A 23,840-nucleotide genomic window follows, 5' to 3' on the forward strand; every position below is an offset into this window, starting at 1 on the left:
CTAATTCAAGTCTATGAAGTGTACTAGTTCTGGATGCTTCTTTTTTGTTGCTACTTCTGAGCAATTTTTGAATTGGGCAGCCTACAGATCATGAACACTGAGCTGAACTGAAATATGCCTTTTGATTTTGTGTTTTATAATCTGTGTTTATGCCATTTCCGTTTGTTGCCGTTTGGACTTTACTGCATGTGGGGGGGGGGGTTGATGTTACTTTTTGAATGGGTTGATTCCATGGTTCTTTGATTTGTGGCTGAATGTGGGGAAGGACAAATCTTAAGGTTGCATGCTGAATACATACTTTGATGATAAATGTACTTTGAATCTTTGAAGACACTGCTGCTTCTTTGAGGGTCACTGCTTTCACTGAAGCATGACCTGTCTACAGCACTACCTCTGTGATTTGCTTATGCAAACATCAACTCATAAAAGACAACAGACACTGCATCATTGGAGATGTTCCATTTCCAGGAAGATGCAGTGGGTAAACCAGAAAATGGGTTTCCTCAGGCACAGCAGAGATGATGGCAGGCAATAATGGAACCATTGTTACTCTTCAACCACCGGGCTCCTGGGCCAGCATGGATAACTTCACTCACCTCAATTATGCATTGATTCCACAACCTATGTACTCATTTGAAGGGCTTTATATCTCATGTTCTCGGTTTTATTCATTTAGTTTTAATTTGCACAGTTTGTCTTCTTTTGTGCATTGGTTGCTTGTCAGTCTTCGCTTGTGTGCAGTATTTCATTGATTCTATTGTATTTCTTTGTTGTGCTGTGGCTATCTGCAAGAAAAATGAATCTGGTGGTAAAGTATGGTGACGTGTACTTTGATAATACAATTACTTTGAACTTTGAAATTTTCATCTGAGTAGATTAGTCAGCTCAAGAAGTGTGTCCCAGTCCAATGACTCTACCTCATATTTAGGAGAATAGGGGAGTTTTTATAGAGGTATATATGCAAAATTATGAGGAGGTACAGATAGGGTAAATGCAAGCAGGCTTTATCCACTGAGACTTGGTGATTCTAGACCTGGAGGTCATAGATTGATAGTGAAAGGCGAAATATTTAAGGGGAACTTGAGGGAAATACTTCTTCAGTTAGAAGGTGGATGTGGGTTTGATTGCAACATTTAAGTGGTTTGAATAGATACATGGATTGGAGGGGTATTGAGGACTATAATCCAAGTCAATGGGAGGAGGCAGAATAACAGTTCAGCATGCACAAGATGGACTGAATGGCCTATTTCTGTGCAGTAGTGAACCAAGTCTCTATTGAATGAAAATTGTCAATGTTCAAGAGAGAAAAATAGCTAAGTGTGGGAAGAGACAGGTGATATTATTGTTGGTACAGGGTTGCAGATACATTGGTGAATCTTCTATTGCCATCAACTACAGATGAGGTCTCCTATGTGCTCTTCTAGAGTTTGTCAAGGTAATCAAATTTGGCACACGCATTAGAAAGCCAACAGAAAGATTGCAGACAGTCTAAAGGCATTGGCGAAGAGTGGAAGTTGCAGGTCTCTGAAGGATGTATGTTATGGAATTGATCAATGTGTGGAATGAGGAGAATAAATAGTCAATGTTTCAGGACAGATGAGGGGCCTTGGTCTGAAACATCAATTGTTTATTCCCTCCCCCCCCCCCCAACCACGGTTGCTGCCTGACTTCCTCCAGAAGTTTGTGCGTGTTGCTCTGTCCATCTCACAGCTGGTCAAAGAATACGTGATGCATCACGGTGGCAGCCACGCACTGAGAGGGAAATTGCTGTCAGTGGTAACCTTGAGGAAACAGACATGTAAGGCAAGGTAACAAGCTGGACATTCCAGAGAAAAGACTTTTTGTCCCGGTCCAGTCAAAGATGCCCCTTCTGAATAGCCTGACCTGAAGACAGTGGGTGATTTGACAGTTTCAGTACACTGGGACTGTTCACAAACCTCACATGGAGGCAGTTCAGAGAAAAGGCTGTCATCTGTTTCAACAGCATGAGCGAATTAGTTCTCAGGAATTCCAGCAGAGTGGTCCAGCAAGAGTTAACAAGCAGAAGAAAAAGCAATAGAGTCAGATTCAGAATCTGATTTAATATCACCAAATTTCTCATATGTCATGAAATTTGTTAACTTTACAGTAGTGATATAATGAAAAACATGATAAATAAATATAAAGAAATTAGCTGAATTATGTTGAGTACATATATATCTATTATATAGTTAAAATAAGTAGTACAAAAAAAACTGAAATAATAAAGTAATGAGGTGGTGTTCATGGGTTCAACGTCCATTTAGAAATTGGATTGCAGAGATGAAGAAGCTGTTCCTGAATCACTGAGTATGTGCCTTCAGGCTTCTGTACCTCCTTCCTGTTGGTAACAATGAGAAGAGGGCATGTCCTGGGTGGTGGAGATTCTTAATGATGGGCATTGCCTTCCTGAGGCACAACTCCTTGAAGATGTCTAGGATACCATGGAGTCGAGTGTCCAAGATGGAGCTGACTAACTTTACAAGTTTCTGCAACTTAAGCATCAGCATAAGAAAAGTAAAATTCAGCATAAGGTGCTGAAATGTGGTGCAATTGACTGGGGCTGACAGAAACAGAGTCATTCAGCTTCCTATCTACGCCTTTGCTAAAAGGACTGAATTCTGTAAATTGGCTGCATGCTTCTCAGGATACTCTTTATCTACGACAGATCAGCATTCAGCATCATCGTTCCCTCAAACTACTTAACAAGCTTCAAGACCTTGGCCTCAATACCTCCTGCAACAGGATCCTGGATTTCCTAACTTGCAGACCCCAGTCAGTTCAGATTTGTAGCAATACTCCTATGCAATCGTCATCACCACAAGGAGACAACAAGGCTGTGTGCTCAACCCCCTGCTGTATTCGCTTTACACATTTAGCTGTGTGGCTAAGCACAGAACCAATGCAAGTGTAACCCCTGGGTTTGGCCAGCATGTGTTTGTCTAGGTGAAGACAGCCTCTGGCCCAGGCAAACTGAGAAATCTCGTTTGAGTGGATACTGTGTGATGTGTTGCCCGGTTACAAATCTGTACTGTAAAATATCAGACAGTACACCGTATGCAATTAAACAATTGAATTTTATAAATCTTAATCTGACTATAGGGTTAGTAAAGAAAGTAAAAAGAAAGAGGACCCATTTTAATGAAACAGTCTAACGTGCACATTGGAGCTTACGGTTCCATCCATTTGTTCTCCGTTGATCTCCTCCGAGTGTCGCTGACCCTCGGAACCTTGCTCCTAGTCCACTCCAGCTGGTGGTCTAGCAACTCTTTCCACTCGCATCTTCTCTCTTCACCTCTTGCTGACAAAAGGCCACAAATTCCTTCTCTCAGACCCGCAAGAACGAAACAACACGCCTCTCATTGGATGGCGCACATTCCAAAGCCCCCGTTATTCCCGTTATAACCCAAATATTGGTGCTACAGAGAAACCATTGCATTAACGATGAAACATTACAGAGAGGCCATTACACTGACAGTGAAACCTTACAGAGTGTTACACAAGAAAGCAGCATCCATCATCAAGGACCCCACCCCCTACCCCTACTACATGCTCTCTTCTTTCTGCTGCCATCAGGAAGAAGGTACAGGAGCCTCAGGACCCACACCACCAGGTTCAGTTATTAGGCTATTGAACTTAAGAGAATAACTTCACTCAACTTCACTTGCCCCATCATTGAAATGTTCTCACAACCGATGGATTCACTTTCGAGGACTCTTCATCTTGTGCTCTTGATGTTTTTAAATTATTATTTCTACCTTTTTGTATTTGACAGACAGACAGACAGACAGACATACTTTATTGATCCCGAGGGAAATTAGGTTTCGTTACAGCCACACCAACCAAGAATAGTGAAGAAATATAGCAATATAAAACCATAAATAATTAATTAAAATAAGTTAATGATGCCAAGTGGAAATAAGTCCAGGACCAGCCTATTGGCTCAGGGTGTCTGATACTCCGAGGGAGGAGTTGTAAAGTTTGATGGCCACAGGTAGGAATGACTTCATATGATGCTCAGTGTAACATCTCGGTGGAATGAGTCTCTGGCTGAATGTACTCCTGCGCCTAACCAGTACATTATGGAATGGATGGGAGTCATTGTCCAAGATGGCATGCAACTTTGACAGCATCCTCTTATCAGACACCACCGTCAGAGAGTCCAGTTCCACCCCCACAGCATCACTGGCCTTACAAATGAGTTTATTGATTCTGTTGGTGTCTGCTACCCTCAGCCTGCTGCTCCAGCACACAACAACAAACATGATAGCCCTGGCCACCACAGACTCGTAGAACATCCTCAGCATCGTCCGGCAGATGTTAAAGGACCTGTCTCCTCAGGATTCTGCCCTCTGGTTGAACATCCAAGTTGGCCGGTCTTTCATTGATTCTGTTATGATTATTATTCTGTAGATTTACTGCGTATGTCCACAAGAAAATGAATCTCAGGGTTGTATGTGGTGACATGTATGTGCTTTGATAATAAGCTTACTTTGAACTTTTGAAGCTTGAATGTGGAGGCAGTTCCAAAACCCTCTGAAGAATCTAACAGTAGTGATGGGAATATTAATATTAGCTCTATGCAGCACAGAGAAGGTGCAACAAGTTAGGCTCAAATGTATCATGTCAAAGTTTGAAGTCTTGGGTGTGCCTTTATGAATTAAGAAGTGACAAGAAAATGAACAGGCACAGTAGCTACTAGGGGTCAGATTGGGAGCTGATTCCAGACAAAAGCATAAAGATGGAGTATCTTAAAAACAGAGATAGTTTAAAGATTAAAGATTAGCTTTAGTTGTCACATGTGCAGCAAAATTTCAAAGCTCTCAGTGAAATGTATCGTTTGCGTCAATGACCAGCACAGCCTGAAAATATGCTGGGGTGGCCTACGAGATGTGCCATACTTCTGGCACCACATAGCACAAGCACAATGTACTAACCCTAACCCGGACATCTTCAGAAAGTGGGTGGGAACAGCAGCACCCAGAGAAAACTTGTTGTCGTGGGGAGAACATATAAACTCCTTACAGACAGCGGAGGGAATTAAACTCCGATCTTCTGATCGCTGGTGCTGTAAAGAGTTACACTAACCACTACACTAATTGGGATGGAGATGATGGAATAAAGCAACATAAAAGTTCAGTGCCTTGTTGTAACTGCCGTCATGATTGATGAGAGTTATTAGCCTTTGCGTTAAGGTTTATGTGACCAGTTAAGTGTACATACTGACAACTAAAACTTACAACAAATTCAACGTTATAAAGGCAGTAAGGTTGAAACAGTAGTTGCCGTACCAGAAGTGGAGAGGATGTTTCCTATAGTGGAGGAGACTAGGACCAGAGACATAGCCCCAGAACAGAGAGACGTCCCTTTAGAACTGAGATGAGAAGGGACTTCTTTAGCAAGAGGATGGTGAATTTGAGGAATTCATTGTTACAGATTGCTGTGGAGGCCAAGTCATTAGGTACATTTAAAGCAGAAGTTGATAGGTTCTTGATCAGTGAGGGCATCAAAGGTTACAAGGAGAAGGCAGGAGAATGGAGTTGGGAGAGATAATAAATCAGCTGCAAAGGAATGATGGAGCAGACACGATGGGCCAAATGGCATAATTCTGCTCCTATGTCTTATGGTCTTTTGATATATCTAGAGCAGTGATCCATTGGAATCACTGATACCTAGAACAGATTTTTAGGGATGTTAAGTGCAATTTGTATCGCTTAGTGGACAAAGGGACTAAATGATTGAATGAATCTATACTTGGTTGATTTTCGAGTTGCATGTTGATGTAAGTAGTTATCCAATTGTATAGTTTCGTACATGAAAATATTTGATTGCATTTATTACATCTATTACATTCTATCTATGACTAATGTGAAGAGGCTTATTTTTAAGGTGATTGGAGGAAAGTATAGGTGGGATGCCCAAAGTTGAGTTTTTTTACACAGAGTGGTAGTTGCATGGAACACACTGCCGGGGTGTGGCAGAGGCAAACAGATTAGGAGCATTTAAGAAACTCTTAAATAGAGGGGCATGTTAGAGGGAAAGGCTAGATTGTTCTTAGAGTAGGTTAAAAGGTTGGCAGAATATCATTGGCCAAAGGGCCTGTCCTATGCTGTTGTGCTTTATGTCCTTTTAATTGGTTTCTTTATTTAAAGATGAAATTATATAGCATGATTATTTGTAAGGGTAACTTTAAGAACTGAGTTACTATGTGGTGTGACTTCGGCACGTGGGCGAGACACTGCTATTTAGTAGAGTTACTGCCTTCCATAAAGGATATTCTGTTTGGAACTCTACCTCTGCTTATTTGCTTATGCAAGCAGCTACACAAAGGAACCTACAGATATCGAAAGTACAGTCAGCTGACTGAGGCTCCCTGCTTGCAGTCGAACTTCCAGATGGAAACCGTCGCTCCTGCTATAGGGAGTTCATGATTCTTGTCTTCCTCCTGAAATTATGCATGGTTACTGGGCACAGACTTGCTAAAGGCCTGGAATTCATGTTGCTTTGGCACACATTGTGTATGAAAGAAAATCTGTCCCTCAAGGTCCAAAAAGAAACTGGTGCAAATCCCGAGAGTAGTTTGACTTCAGCATGCATTTATGTGAACCGTACAATACCTAGCCCAGTTTCTCCCGATTTCCTCTTTCAAACCTTTTAAGATTGTGAAGACATTACCAAACACAGTCTTTGCTGATCCAGTAATAACCCAGTTTCTCTTGTTTATTCATGTTATTAATGAGCTTCATCCTTGTAACCTTTCCAATAAATCTCCTTGGCACCCTGTCTTAAGGTCTTGGAATACTTCTCAAAATATGATGCCCAGAGATGATCAATGTTCTCCTCTTGAGCCATGACCACTTTGCAGAAGTTTAGCAATAATTTCTGTGTTACTTTGCTGTCAGGCAAAGTTTAATGGAGAAGTGAATGAGGGTGACGTGACAAAGGGAATAAAGGTTTACTTGAGGCAAACTCACAGCGCTTTGGTGAGTTAGCTCTAACCTACTGATTTATGAGTTTCATTGGAGTGGGAGATAGGGTAAAAGCAAGATACAATCACAGGAGGTGGACTGATATTTTGAAGTAAAGTCAAGTTTGTCATACATGTATACTGTCAAATGAGGCAACATTTCCCTGAACCAGGGTGTAAAGCACATAACACACAATAACCTATGAAAGTAAGGATACAATACACTGATAAGCTACCCATAAATAAACAAAGTTAAATGCATAAGTTAAATATTGTAAGGTACAGAACAGATTAACTGGTGACACTTTGAATGTGATGTGGCAGGGAGTTCAGAAGCCTAATGACCTGTTTCTCATCTGGTTCATTCTTGTTTTTATGCATTGGAGTCTCCTGCCTGATGGTAGAGTCAAAGAGGATGCTGAATGGATGGGCAGGATACTAAGTGCCCTGCCTATGCAATGCTTCTGATAAATATTCCTGATGGATGGTAGGGAGACCCCTATGATCCTCTCAGCTGTTATCATGGTCCCTTGTAGGGATTTCCGGTCTGATGCCCAGCTGCTCCCATACCAGATGGAGATGCAGCTTGTCAGGATGCTCTCAATGGTGTTTCTACAAAATGCATTTAAGATGTGAGGGGGTGGGGTTGGGGGGAGGCCTCACTTGCCTCAATCTCCTTGAAGATATTGGAAGCCTCTGATTTAACCTATCTTACCAGTTTTATTGTGAGCAACTGGTTTCCTGGTCTGTATGTACATGTGTATATGACAATAAACTCTACTTTGACTTTGTCTGGAACCAGCTACTGTGGAAGTGGAAGAAGTAGCCCTGAGACTGAATCATTCTCTCATGCCACTTCTACTCTAGTCTCCTATCTGATTCTTGCTTTGAATATTTCCTGTTACAATATGCATGGCTCGGCACAGCTCAAACACCACCTATATGATGAAAGTACTGCTGCTGGCAGAATCTCAGATGGTAACGAGGAGGCATATAGGAGTGAGATAGATCGGCTGGTTGAAGGGAGTTGCAACCATCAGAAAGGCCAACAAATTTATTGTGGACTTCAGGAAGAGGAAAATAGGAGAAAACACACCAGCTCTCATTGAGAAATCAACATTAGAAAGGGTGAGCAGCTTCCAATTCCATGGCATCAATATCTCAGAGGACCTATCCTAGTCCTGACTCCACACATTGATGCAATGACAAAAAAGACACATCAATGGCTCTATTTGACTACGAGCTTGAGAGATTTGATATAGAACCTAGAACATTACAGCACAGAAACAGGCCTTTTGGCCCTTCTTGGTTGTGCCGAACCATTTTTCTGCCTAGTCCCACTGACCTGCACTTGGACCATATCCCTCCATACACCTCTCATCCATGTACCTGTCCAAGTTTTTCTTAAATGTTAAAAGTGAGCATGCATTTACCACTTCATCCAGTAGCACATTCCACACTCCCACCACTCTCTGTGTGAGGAAGCCGCCCCCCCAATGTTCCCTTTAAATTTTTCTCCCTTCACCCTTAACCCATGTCCTCTGGTTTTTTTCTCCCCTAGCCTGCCTGGAAAAAAGCCTGCTTGCATTCACTCTATCTATACCCATCATAATTTTACATACCTCTATCAACTCTCCCCTCATTCTTCTACGCTCCAGGGAATAAAGTCCTAACCTATTCAACCTTTCTCTTGTATCTCAGTTTCTCAAGGCCCAGCAACATCCTTGTAAAACATACGTCATCAAAGACTCTTGTAAGTTTCTGGAGATGTATGCTGGCGAGTATTCTGACTGGCTGCATCACCGGCTGATATGGAGGCTCCGATGCACAGGATCACAAGAGGCTGTAGAGGATTGTGGACTCAGTCAGCTCCACCATGTGCACAGCCCTCCCCACCATCAAGGAAATGCTCAGGAAGGCAGCATCCATCAGTAAGGACCCTCATCATCCCAGATACGTTGCCTTCTCATTACCGTCATTGGGGACGAGGCACAGGAGCCTGAAGATGCAAACTCAATGATTTAGGAACAGCTTCTTCCTACCTGACACCAGATTTCTGAACAGTCCATGAAGATATGAACACCACCTCACTGTTCGTCTTTTGCTTTATTGGTAAGTTTTATTTGATCTTGCAACTTATCATAATATTTATGTCTGACACTGTACTGTGGCTACAAAACAACAAATTTCATGACAACTGTCAGTACTAATAAACCTGATCCCGATAAGATTAATCATAAACTTCCTTTAACATTTTTAGGAACGAGTCTATAATCTTTCATGGAGCTGCAGCTTCAGATGCTTTTCTTTGCTTCTGTATGTTGTGTCTCATTTGAGCCCAAACTATCCTCTCTTTGAAAGGCCTTTCAATATATAACAGCTGTTTTGTCCTGAACTCGGGTATCATTCAGATGAATAATTTTACAGTTGATATCTCAGTCCTTCTTCTTACCTATTCCAAGCCGAGATGGAGAGAAAACATCATGAAGCCTCCCAAAGTAGGATTCAGACTCCGATTCTGAGTGATTTATCACACGCACATAGAAACATTCAGTGAGGTGTGTCATTTATGTTAACAACCAATACACCCAAGGATGTGCTGGGGGCAGCCTGAAAGTATCTCCACACATTCCAGCCCCAATTAGTCCTGCCCACAATGTTCAGCAAAACAACACAGGCAGCAAGAACAGAACAAAGCAAGACAACAACATCAAAACACCATTCTTCCTCACTCCCCCATCCACTAACCACCTCTTCACATACGCAGGTAAGCCGCTAACCCTGGACAGGCCACCTCCTGGCCTTCAGTCCTTGGCGCCAAACTCTGAAACTTGCAGATATTAGACTTCCAACCTCCAGTCCTGGCCCAGACTCACAGACTCATTCTTTGGGCCTCTATCTCTGGACATTGCTGAATGGACATTGAACCCTTGAACTCTACCTCACTTGTTTAATATATATTCTGTTTTTGCACGATTTTTTAATCTATTCAATATGCATATACTGTAATTGATTTGCTTTTTAATTAATTATTATTATTTTCTTCTTCTATATTATTTATTGCATTGAACTACTGCTGCTATGTTAACATATTTCATGACCCATGCCAGTGATAATAAACCTGATTCTGAATCTCTTGACTGGCCAACGTTGTTCTTTCTCCTATAAGCCTCTACCTCTAGACTCACTGAGCTCTGGACTTTGACCTTTGGATTTTTCCCTCTGGGTATTGACCCCAGACCTCACTGATCACTGGTTTGACCTTTGGACCTTGATTGCAGACTCGCATGTACCTCCAACACCTGGTGAACTACGGACCTCAGAGTCAGATAAATAATTAATTCCAAGTAATGGCAAATCAAATAAAAACATAAATAAAGTTTACTCTGGCAATTGCAATTCATGTTTTGCTCATCTTTAGTACTTTCATCTTAAGCCATTCTTTCCAAAGCTTCAAAAAGTACAATTATGCAGGCTGACTATGCACACTGCTTACTGCTTAATAATTAACACACGGCAGTAATCACTTCCATTTCTACTGTGATAGCTATAAAACTTGATTGTGTCATACAGATTAATGAGTTTATTTCGAGTCTCTTGTGGCTTTTAGAGAAACTCTGTATTTTGCTTGAGGAGCAATACTGGTTAATATGTTTTCAAATAGCTACCATGTATTATAACTGCAATAAAACTGCTTTTGTTCTTTTTTGGGGCTGCAGGTGGGAAACTCATCTAAGCACGAATGCTTCTCTTCAGTGGCGTTTGATCAGTTAACCCTTTTTAGCTCATGAAGTTCAACACTTTGGTACAATTTCTAAATTATTAAGGACACGTAAAACAAAGTACTAGGTAATTCAATTAAAAGAAACTTCTTAATTTCCCTTCAAAGTACACCTGTATGAATCCGCACAATATAAACTTGAAGTGGCCCAGGTTTCCTCAGCATGGTTGGTCTTGCTGGTCAGAGGCATGAGGTTTGTGAAAGGGAAAAACAATTGTCCAGGCAGAGGAGTTGGGGGAGGAGGGAAATAAAATGGCTCCTTCTTGTCATGCTGAAGTGCACTTGCAAAGAGGGTGTCTGATTAGCTGCTTGATAGTCTTTTCTGATCTCCTGAGCCGCGGGATTGTGTGACTGAGACCCAGGGAACACTTCACATAAAGAAAGTCTATTTATGAGGGAGCAGTGAGACATTGGATACAGTCGCACCTGTCTCTATGTGATCTCACTGAACTGCTTTCAGATGGTCTTTATAGATAGGTGGTCTAATAATATCGAGAACTGTTCATTTCTTGGCAGTGTTCTCGGATGGTTTCAAATTGTAGGTGTGGTCTTTATTGAAAGCAACTCCTGGAACACAGTTTATCTCTGAAACATATTATCATTTTCAGATGGATCTTCCTGGACCTGTTCTGCTTCATGAAGTTACTGACTGCAACCCCAGCCTCCACTAACATTGGTCATGCACACAGAGGCCAATTTATTAGGTACAGGAGAGGAACTCGGCGTGGTCTTCTGCAGCATCCACTCCAAAGTTCGATGTGTTCTGCACTCGGAAATGCTCTTCTGCACATCACTGTTGCATCACGTGGTTATCTGAGTTACTGTTGCCTTTCGGGCAGCTTGAACCAGTCTGCCCGTTCTCCTCCGACCCCTCTCATCAACAAGGCACTGGGTCAGGACGGCTGCTCACTGGATGTTCTTTTTGTTTTTCGTACCATCCTCTGTAAGCTCCAGGGACTGCTGTCCGTGAAGTCCCAGGAGGTCAGCAGTTTATGGGATACTCAAATCTCCTCATTTGGCAGCAATGATAATTAATTCCATGGTCAAATTCACTTACATCACACGTCCCCCATTTTTATGTTTGGTCTAAACAACAGCAGCTGATCCTCACGACTGTGTCTGCATGCTTTTGTGCATTGAGTTGTGGCCACATGATTGGCTGATTAGATATCCGCATTAACGAGCGGGTGTACAGAAGTATCAAATAAAGTGGGCACTGAGTATGTCTGGCGGAGGGTTGACCTCACTGGCCTGTCACACCATGGAGTATGGCAGTGAGCCCTGAATAACGAATGTGTCCCAGGCAGGATAATGCTGGACTCCTACTCTATCTCACCTCTGATGGGCTTTGACAGAGGGCAAAGCTGGGGCAAGGAAATCTGTCAAAGTCCCAAGTGAGTACAACAATAAGAACCATTTTAAAACTTGTAAAATTGATATAGCAATTTAATTTGAATGTGGAGAGGATGTTCACTATTTAAAGTTCAAGGTAAGTTTATTATTCTATTCTACATTGAAGTTCATTTTCTTGCAGGCATATACAGGAAATAAGTGAAATACAACAGAATTTGTGAGAAAACCATACTAAAATAAAGACTGACAAACAACTAAGATGCAAAGGAAGAGAAACTGTGCAAATGAAAGTAATACTGAGGAAATGATTTGTAAGGAACCCTTGAGAGTGAACTTGGATATACGAATCAGTTTAGATCACAGAATCAGTGGTGAATGAAGTTGTCCATGTTGGTTCAGGAGCCAGGTGATTGTAGGGTAATAACTGTTCCTGAACCTGATGGTGTGGGATTGGACCTCCTGTCTGAAGGTAGTACTGAAAAGAGGATGTGTTTCCAGTATTGGGAAGTCTAGGACCAGAAGGTGTAGCTTCAGAATAAAAAGATGTCCCTTCAGAACAGAGATGAAGAGAAATTTCTTTAGCCAGAGGATGGTGAATCTGTGGAATTTGTTGCCACAGATGGCTGTGGGGGCCAGGTAACTGTGTGTATTTAAAGTGAAGCTTGATACATTCTTGATTAGTAAGGTTGTCAAAGTGGCAGGAAGAAGGCAGGAGAAAGTGGTCCAGAGGGAGTAATAAATCAGCCCTGGTCAGATAGTGAAGCAGACAATGGGCTGAATGGCCTCATTCTATTCCTATGTTTCATGGCCTATGGTCTAAAACAAAAAGTATATTTTAATACTGTAATATAGAAGTATTTGAAAGATCACTTGGGCATAACTGAAAATTATAAGCTAAAATAATTACTAAAAAATCTACCTATGCTTATTTCCAATCTGCAGGCCTAGAATGGTGATTAAAATGAATGGAATCTTTTTTGGAGTAAGATCTGAGAGGCAATGTGCCAGCAACTGAGCATAGTTACTAACTATCCATCAATTGTATGCCCAGGGTTGTAGAAATCTCCATAGCTCTGCATTTACTTCCAATGGAATGGAAAAATGAGATTTTCAGAATTGGTGGCCAGTCCTGGAGATTTAGCCCGGTTCATTACCCTCTGTTGCAAAAGCGACACAAAAGCCCTGGGAATTCTAGAATTGCTTCTTTCTCCCACAGATGCCACTTTACCCACTCAGTTCCTCCAGCAGGCTGCTTGTGGCTCCAGATTCCAGTATCTGCAGTCTCTTATGTCTCCATCTTTTTACTCTCACCTGTCACCTTTAACATGTGGAACTTAATAGTTATATTAAGACTTATTTACTTATGATTTACCTCAATTACAAGGTGCAATACTGCTCCCATCCTTTATTTGATGCCGGGAACTTGTTAACTAAAATGTCATTCAGCAAATAGACTATATTGAAACATGTTGGAAGAGCTAACAAAGAATCTATTTCCTTTTGAGGTACAGGCTCTTCAGGCCCAGAGAGCTTGCACTGCCGAATTATACCCAGGTGGCCAATTAAATTACAAACCTGAAAATCTGTGAAATGTGGGAGGAAACTGGAGAACCCGGAGGAAACCCAAATGGTTGCTGTGAGAATGTACAAACTCCTTACTGGCAATGGCAGAATTGAATTCAGGTCATTGGCACTGTAAAGTGTTAACACAAGTGTTCTTTATAGCAAGTGCTCAATCTACTAACTTCATTTCCAGTCAGTGCTTCTTGTTTCTTACTATTTGTCAATAGAATGGAAAATTCAAATGAAAATTCAACCCACACGTTGAAGAAAGTGGAAACTTTTATTAAATTATGTCCTCACACCAGTGGAAAACACATAAATGATTTCTTTGTTCAATTGATTTCAACATTTCTTTAAAGATTTTTTTTCATTAGAACTTTTTTTGAGTCCTGATGAAGGGTTCAAATTTCAAATTCCGAAGTACATTTTTTAATCAAAATGTATATATATTATACAACCTCGAGGTTTGTCTACTTACAGGCAGTCACAAACCCAAGAAACCTCAAAAGATCCCATTAAAAAAAGACCATCAAGCATCCAATGCACAGAGAGAGACATAAACAAATTGAGCAAACAATAAAAGTAAGCAAATAGTTTCAGAACTGAAGTTTTACGAAAGACACAAAATCAGGCATCACTACAACTGGAGCAGGCCACAGCCTCAGTTAATCACAAAACCGTGGTAACATTGTGAGACTGCAGACACAAAGCCAGGCATCACTGTCTAAACAATCAACTGCTCATTTCTCTCCATATCTACTGCCTGAGCTGCTGAGTTCCTGCAGAATTTTGTGCATGTTGCTCAATGATTTATGTTGTAGATTTAATATTTCAGCAATATTTGAGTAATATTGTAGATGGATTGTTTGATTAGTCATTCTTTGTTGTTTACATAATGTATTGCAGGTTATATGTAAGAGTACGTAAATGGCATACGTCATTACGCCACCACGTGATATGCACACACCTTGCTTAAAGTAAAAACGAACTAACACTTGCATCATTTCAGGCTACTACTGTCTTTTTCTTTCAAATAAGTTTTACGCTTTGGAGTTACAAAACATAACAGTGGCAATGAGGAAGTGTTAAATGAACCCAAGATGACCATCTACATGTTGAAGCACAGAGAGACGTTTGAGAGAAAAGAGCACAGCAAAATGGTTGTTAAAATAAAGCAATGAAGCATGTGCTCTTCAGAAGGGAAGAGATGACTGAGTTTAAAAAAGGGAGAAAGAAGATGAATTCACTGGTTCATAAACAATGAGTAGTGGGTGATAATAATCATAAAAAAAAGCAGAAATACCTGGCTACATAGGTAAGATATACACATTCAATTACACAAAAGATAACTGGCTGATATATACCGAATGGATTGGGCAGTATCTTAAAGCAAATGGATTAGCCAATGAGCAGTGAGAAGCTGTTTTGCTGAGTGCTGTGGATTTAAAAGGCACACAGTTTGCTTCAAAGTTTATCTGCACCAACAAAACCAACCTAAGTGAGCTTTGCTGATATCGTGAAAGTAATGCAGGGACATTTAGAACGGAGGCCATTGTTGATTGTAGAATGCTTTAGGTTCCATAAGCGGAATCAAAAGTCCATTTCAGTGTAGGTGACTGAATTGAGATTGTGTAAGCATTGCCAGTTCAATGATGGGCTTAATGATAATCTGAGAGATCATTTATTATGTGGAATCTTGTAAGAAAACACTCAAAAGTGGCTTCTAACTGAAGCACAACTTACATTTAAAAGAACAGATAAAATAGCTGTATCAGTGAAAATCATGGACAGAGATGCAAATGTGTTGCAGTCAGGAGTGAAAGTGAGCATAAACAAAATGACAGCATCGAAACAGAAATGGTCCTGGCTGAACAAATTGTTTAGGATACTGGTGAATATTTGTAGCTTGGGTTGAGGCATTTAATGCTGCAGTGTTCGTTGAGCTTGGCAATTTGCTTGCAGGTATTTCATCACCAGTCGAGGTGACATCCTCAGTGAGTAATTGGTGGCGTTTCTCTCTGGGAGTGTTCATGTTTATGTAGGCCCCCTATTCGCTTGCCTCAGTCCTAATTGGCTACCCCTTCAGTTGAGCTTTGAATTTGAATGGCTCTTAGGGGTTCGTAGATGGCGTCTCTTTTGATAAGTTTGTTTACAGAGTTATCAGAAGAGAACCATTCTTCTGCCTGCTTCATGTTTGCCTGCACCAGAACCTCAGCAGTGTCCAGGTTAAAGTTGGTGTCCTTTATTGCACTCTGATCAGTGACAGTAGATTATGTCTCCATATTGCCAGTTTGAGTTCCTGTAAGTGAGACAGGATGAAAACTCTTAACTCTTAAGACATCCAGCATCTCCTCTACTGTAATGTTGACTATTCACTAAGATCTCTTCATTTGTTTTTCCTAGTTCTGAAGTCTTCATGTCTTTCTCTATGGCAAAAACAGAGAATAAAATCTCATTAAGGACTTTTCCCATTATTGAATAAATCCAAGGCCATCATCACTAGTTTTTTAAACATTAAGAGGATCATGAGATATTGGTACTAGGCAGAAAGCTTGATGAGCCACAAGATCATTCATGATCATGTTGAAGGATGAAAGAATCTTGAAGGGACATATGACCTTCCCTGTTTCTATTTGCTGTGCCCTTACACTGATAAATAAAATTAAACAGAACCAGAATCAGGTTTATTATCACTGATGAATGTCATGAACTTTGTTCTTTTGCAGCAGCACAACAGTGAAATACATAAACAATTACTATAAACTACAATAAAGATTATAAAAAAATAACTGAGTATTGTGAGGAGAGGCAAAAATAGTGAGATGGTGTTCATGGACTGTTGAAAAATCTGTTCCTAAGATATTGAATGCATGTCTTCAGGCTACTGTACCTCTTTCCTGATGGTGGTAATGAGAAGAGGGCATATCCTAGAAGGTGAGGGTCCTTAGCGATGGATGCTGCCTTCTTGCCTTTAAGGATGTCCTCCATGGTGGGGGAGACGAGTGCCTATGATGGGGCTGACAGAATCTACAAACCTCTGCAGCTTTTACCAATCATGTACAGTGTCCCCTCAAGACCAGATAGTGAAGTATCTGGTTAGAATTCTCTCTATGGCACATCTGTCAACATTTGTTAGATGCCTTGGTGACATACCAAATCTCCCCAAACTCCTAATGCCACTCACCTCTTTGTAATTGCATCAATACGTTGGGCCCAGGATAGATCTTCAGAGATGTTGACGCCCAGGAACTTGCCACTGCTCACCCTTTCCACTGTTGGCCCCTTAATGAGAACTGTTGTGTATTCTCCTTATTTCCCGTTCCGGAAAGTCACAATCAATTCTGTGGTCTTCCCAAAACCAAGTGCGAGATTGTTGTTATGACATCAGTCAACCAGCCAATCTATCTCACTCCTGTATGCCTCTTCATCACCAATTAGCTCCTGAGGTGCAAAGTTTGCTCCAGAGATTGTACCTGTAATGTATGGTGTCGACTCACCTTCATCCTAGCTATGTTATGAATAAAAAAGGTTTATTTGTGATGAAAAATGCCCTTTCATTCTTTCTACCTTGATTCATTGGGTAATTGTAACCCAAGTGGGCTTTCAGGTCACAGGTTGACATTTGAATAAGATGGTTTATCTCCTTTCAACTCTCTTCGCATCTCCTTTGGTAAATTCAATAAAGCTTCCGCACAGCAGAACTATGACGTGACTAGCATCAATTCAAATGTTCATTTTATCGTCAAAAATATGCATGTACAACACAACTCTAATATTCATCTTCTCCAGATAGCCAGGAAATACAAAAGAACAATCAGAGTTGTTGAAAGAAAGGGCATCAACTTCCCCCGTTGTGACCTGACGATGGGTCTCGGCCTGAAACGCCGACAGCGCTTCTCCTTATAGATGCTGCCTGGCCTGCTGTGTTCCACCAGCATTTTGTGTGTGTTGTTTGATCTCCCCCCCCCCCCCCATCCCAGGCAGGACAAAGAAAAAGAAACAAAACTTGAAAACCACAAAACCCTCCACCCCTTCCTTCTCACAAGGAGCTAACGGATCACCCACAGGGAAAATGGCAGCTGGAACATCAAAAAAACCCAAACCCCAACCCTCTCCCTTGCAAAAAAAACAAGCAACGATAACGTCAAATTCCCAAGCTATTCCCTCGCAAAAAAACTGCAACACTGACACCAAGCCCCCAAACCCTCCCTCGCAGAAAAGAACAGTGACAACAGCATCAAAACCTCAACTGCCTCTCTCACACAAGAAAACTATTAGATCGCCCAAACAGAAAAACACCAACAAGAACAGCAGACCTCAGATCCCCAACTGCTGCCTTGCACAAAATGTAAGATATCGTCCACCCGCCAATCGGCAACAAGAAAGAAAACACCAGAAACTGAAGGAGGACAATATACAGTCCAATGATCACATAAATCTTAGGATATTGAAAACACCCTCCTATCAGCATTCGAGGAGAGTGGTCACATGAACTCAGTACTTCTGAGAAGAGTGACTGCCTTGACTTCACCAGTTCTTGATGCTGCTAGGTGGCAGGGTTTTTGGAAACCAACTCATCTGTAAATATTCCACATAAACCACTCTCTTATTCTCCAATGACATTCCCAATAACACTGGCATAGGAAGATGGAATTTGCTCTTTGGGAAAATCACCAGCATCACGGATGATAACTTAATGGCACTTCTGCCCCATCCACAAAAAAGCAGGATTTCATGGTAGCCAACCATTTTAATTCCAACCCCCATTCCCATTTCAACAGGACAATCCATGGCCGCCTCTTCTACCACGATGCGGACACTCTGAAGTTTGATGAACAATACCTCATAGTTGGTCTGGGTAGCATCCAGCCTGAAGGCATGAATATTGATTTCTCCATCTTCCAGGCAGTTTTTTCCCACTCATCTTTCTTTCTTCAATTCCCCACTCTGGCCTCTTCCCTATCCTCTTCACTGCTCTTCACCTCTCCTTGCTGCATCTCCTCCTTCCATGGTCTACACTCCTCTCCTGTCAGATTCCTTCTCAAGCCTTTTGCTTTTGCCACATCACTTACCAGCTTCAACTTCATCCTCCCTTCTCCATCCACCTGGCTTTGCCTATCACCTTCTAACATCCCCCTTCCCCATCCCTACCTTCTATACTGGCATCTTGCCCCACTTCTTTTCTGGTCCTGATGAAGGGTCTTGGCCTAAAATGTTGACTGTTAATTCATTTCCATAGATGTTGCCTGATTTGCTGAGTTCCTCCAGCGTTTGTGTGCATCATTAATGGTATATAAGCTTCTTGACTGAACTGGGCTAAAACATTTTATTTTATCTCTCATTTAAAACCTGGGAGGAGCAGTACACTAATAGATTATGTTCACGAGTTCACACTTCTCACACCAATATGGACGAACCATGGAGTTGAAGACCATAATGAGGTGTTTCATTAGTACTGATGTCCTGATAGTTGTTATTGGGAGCTGTGTGTTCTTGAACACAGATACGCAGGGAGGAAACTCATTTGCTGTTGATGTTTTGTTGCTATTCTGTTGAAATAAATTGCAGGGTTGTAAACTTAATCAGCTCCATCATTGGCACTGGCCTTCATATTGTCCGGAACATCTCCAAAGAGTGATGCCAAAAGCGACATCCATCATTAAGGATCCCAATCGTCCAGGTCATGCCTTGTTCTCATTACTACCATCAAGGAGTAGGTACAGAAGCCTAAAGGCACACACTTGATGATTCAGGAACAGCTTCATTCCCTGTGCCATCTGATTCCTGAATGGACATTGAACCCATAAATGCTACTTCATACTTTTTTATTTCAATTTTTGCACTACTTTTTAAATTTAACTATTCCCTTACTGTAATTCGCAGTTTCTCTCTATTATCATGTGTTGCATTTTACTGCTGCTGCAAAATTAACAAATTTCACAACATATGCCGGTGACATTAAACCTGATTCTGGTTGTTGCTTGTGTTGTTCTGCTGAACATTGTGGGTATGCTATGCTGGTGACGGAATGTGTAGCGACTCCTACTGACTATCCTTAGGTTGTTAATGCAAATGACACATTTCACTGTATGTTTCAATGTGCATGTCAAAATAAATGAACCTGAATCTGAATGACTGGAAATTGACATCCAGACATAAGAAAAGATTTGGAAGACAGGCTGTAATTTGGATTAATTGCAGAAGGATTTGAGCACAAGAGCAAAAGCATCTTGTTCCATTTAATATATTGAGACGTGTGACACGTGTGGCACGTGGCCAAGTGGTTAAGGCATTGGTCTAGTGATCTGAAGGTCGCTAGTTCAAGCCTTAGCTGAGGCAGCGTGTTGTGTCCTTAACCACACATTTCTCTGCGACAACACCGGTGCCACGCTGAATGGGTCCTAATGCCCTTCCCTTAGACAACATCGGTGCCGGTCTTCCATACAACCGTGCTCAGTCATCATTGAAAATCGATGGACAGCCGAAGAAGAATATTGAGACAACATTATTACAGAAGGTCCCAGTGAGACTATATCCAGAATCTTGTGAACAGGTTTGGTTTACATAGCAGAAAAAGGATATACACTCAGTGGTCACTTTGTTTATACTGTACACCTGCTCATTAATGCAACTCAATGAATAAATGCATACAGACATGGTCAAATAGTTCAGTTGTTGTTCATACCAAGCATCAGAATGGGGAAGAAATGTGATCTAAGTGACTTTGACCGTGGAATAATTGGCGGTGTCAGATGGGATGGTTTGTGTATCTCAGAAGCTGTACAGCAGTCTCTAGAGTGTATAGAGAATGGTGTGAAAAACAATAAAACATCCAGTGAGTGGCAGTTCTTCCTGTGGGTGAAAAATGCCCACAGAATGTTACTGAGAGAGGTCAAAGGCGAATGGCCAGACTAGTTCAAGCTGACAGGCAGGAAACAGTGACTCAAATAATCACGTGTTACAACAATAGCTCGCAGAAGAGCATCTCAGAATGCACAACACATCGAATATTGAAGTGGATGGACTATAGAAGCAGAAGTCCATGAACATACATTCAGTGGCCACTCTATTATGTACAGGAGTCACATAAGTGAAGTGGCTATTGACTGTGTAGGATCCTAGTGTGGGTGCATCTAGAATCTTGTGAACGGGTTGGTCATCCTATTGAGAAAATGATATACTTGTGATAAAGGGATATAATGTGACGATTCATAAGATTGATCTCTGGAAAATGTAAAACTGTTGTAGGAGGATCAATTAACTCAATTGTTCCAATATAATTTTGTGTTTGAAAAAAAGAAGAGTGATTTCATTGAAGCATTAAAGTTCTTGTAGGCCTGTGAAGATGCCACGTTGATTTGTCGCCTAGCTATGGTATCCAGCATAAAAGAGTGCATTGTGAAAAGAAGGGCAGAAGTAAAGGAGAATTTCTTCATCTTGAGGTTAAAGGTTCTTCTCCTGCTGAGAGTTTGTGGTGCCTCACTCACTGAGCATGTTCTAAACTGGAATGTGTTGAACTTCAGATATTAAAGGACTCAAATATATGGAATAAGTGCAGAGAGTGGTGCTGAGGCAAAAGACAGAAGGTCTTTTTGAATGGTAGGGCCAGCAGAAGAAGTCAAATGATCAACTCCTTCCTCTATTTTTAACATCCTCACGTCCTTGGCAAGGTTTGAATGCAGCTTTGATGTGGTGACTTGAATAAGATCTATATGAATTACTGCATTTAGTAAAACACATATAACAACATCAGCTAGCTCAAGTAGAGCTTTGATCCCACTGTGATAAAACTATCAAAAACATCTGAGATAATGGGATGGGCTCAGAAACTACATTGGCTCCCTGATGTGCACTCTCCCTGAAACTGTAACACTATCTTCTGCCTTCTGCTTTTCTCTTGACACGCTAACTATAAACTAGCAGATGCAGAACAAAACCAGAAAATGCTGTGAGTATTCTCTGTACCATTCTGGTTGCCCAAGTATAAGAGAGCTGAAAAGTCTTTGTAGGGGATGGAGACGAGATTCACCAGGATGCAGTCTGGATTAGAGAATATACTAGCTAACATCTGACAGGGGCTCACACAATTATGAGAGGCGTGCATAGGGCAGATAGTCTCTCTTCCCAGGATAGAATTGACAAATATGAGAAAGCATGCACTTGAAGTGAAAGGGGGAAAGTTCGAAGGAAATAGGCAGGGCAAGTTTGTTTTGCAAAGGGTGATGGAAGCTCACTCAGAACGAGAAAGCAGAAAATATCACTCTGGTTCTCAGATTACTACAATGGCTTCCTATCTATCAGAAGATTGACTTTAAGATATTACTACTGGTTTATAAAGCACTGAATGGCTTAGGACCAAAGTACAGCTCTGATCTAATGAACCTTCCCAAGCTGCCTGTGCTGGGTCTGCTTACGGTCCCCGGGGTCAAAACTGAACATGGTGAAGCAGCAAACAAGAAAAAATCTGCAGATGCCGGAAATCTGAGTGAGACCACACAAAATGCTGGACGAACTTGGCAAGCCAGGCAGCATCTGTTAGAAAAGGGTACGGTCGACATTTCGGGCTGAGACCCAGCAGGACTGGGGGGAAAAAAGATGAGGAGTAGAGTTAAAAGGTGGGGGGAGGGAAGGGAAAAGTTCAAGGTGATAGTTGAAGTAAAGAGCTGGGAAGTTTATTGGTGACAGGGTTGGAAAAGGGGAAATCTAATAGGAGAGGACCATGGCCTCATTTCTTCGCTGAGCATCTGTGCTCTGACTGCCAGACAAAGTGGGATCTCCCAGTGGCCTTCCGTTTTAATTCCACTTCCCATTCCCATTCTGATATGTCCACCCATGACCTCCTCTACTGTCATGATGAGGCCACACTCAGGTTGGAAGAACAGCTCCTTATATTCCGTCTGGGTAGCCTCCAACCCGATGGCGTGAACACCAATTTCTCAAACTTCTGGTAATGGCCGGCCCTCCCCCTTCACTATTCCCCATCTCCTTTTCCCTCTCACACCTTATCTTCTTGTCTGCCCATTGCCTCCCCCTGGTGCTCCTCCCCCCTTTTCTTTCTTCCATGGCTTTCTGTCCTCTCCTATTAGATCCCTCCTTCACCCTGTATCTCTTCCACCACTCAACTTCATAGCTCTTCACTTCACCCCTCCCCCTTCCCGGCTTCACCTATCACCTTGTGTTTCTCCCTCCCCCCCCCCCATACCTTTTAACTCCACTCCTCATCTTTTTTCCCCCAGTCCTGCTGAAGGGTCTCGGCCCAAAAATGTCAACTGTACTCCTCCATAGATGCTGCCTGACCTGCTGAGTTCCTCCAGCATTTTGTGTGTGTTGTATGGTGACGCAGCTTTTTCCGCATATCTGGAATAACCTTCCAGAGGTTCTGAAGTCTGTCCCAACTTTAAGCTCTTTTAAATCGAGTTTTAAAACTTTTCTTTTCATTGTGGATTTAAATTAGAATCTCCTGCACTTTAACTTCTATTTATCATATCTACTTTTGGGTGATTTTATTCTCTTAATATTGTCTGATATTTGTTGTTTGATTTTTTAATGTTTTGTTCTATGTAAGGCACTTTGAACTGCCTTGTGCTTGAAAAGTGCGATACAAATAAACTTGCTTGCTTGGAACATGCTGCCAGGGATATTGGTGGAGGCAGATATGCTAGAGTTGTTTAAGAGGCATATGAACTTGCAGGGAAAGGAGAGATATAGATCAAGTGCAGGCTAAAGGGTTTAGTTCAATTTGACATCATGGTTGGCAGAGATAAAATCTGGAAGATCAGTAAGATCATGGGCGCAATTTTGAGCTATATTCCAGCCTGCAGTTCATGTAACATCTTGGAGAGAGAGAGAAAACTAAGTGTTACACTGTACCTCAGTACACATGACAATGATAATCCAATTTCCAATTACTATTGATGTAAGAAAGTGCAAGATAAAGACAGAAATATTCTGGTGAGGCTAGGTATCTTGGTCAAAGGCTAGGCATAACATGGGACTCACAGCTAATATTAGACAATACAATTATGACAGTAGACCTAACATACTAAGGCCATTCCATCTGAATCAGAAAATATAACTGCTGGAAATCTTTATTTGAAGTTTGAAGAAGTTGAAGCAGTTTAATAAGATTTAAGAGATATAAGATTTATAGGAGTTGGG

Source organism: Hypanus sabinus, chromosome 20 (assembly GCF_030144855.1).
Source record: "Hypanus sabinus isolate sHypSab1 chromosome 20, sHypSab1.hap1, whole genome shotgun sequence".
NCBI lineage: Eukaryota > Metazoa > Chordata > Chondrichthyes > Myliobatiformes > Dasyatidae > Hypanus > Hypanus sabinus.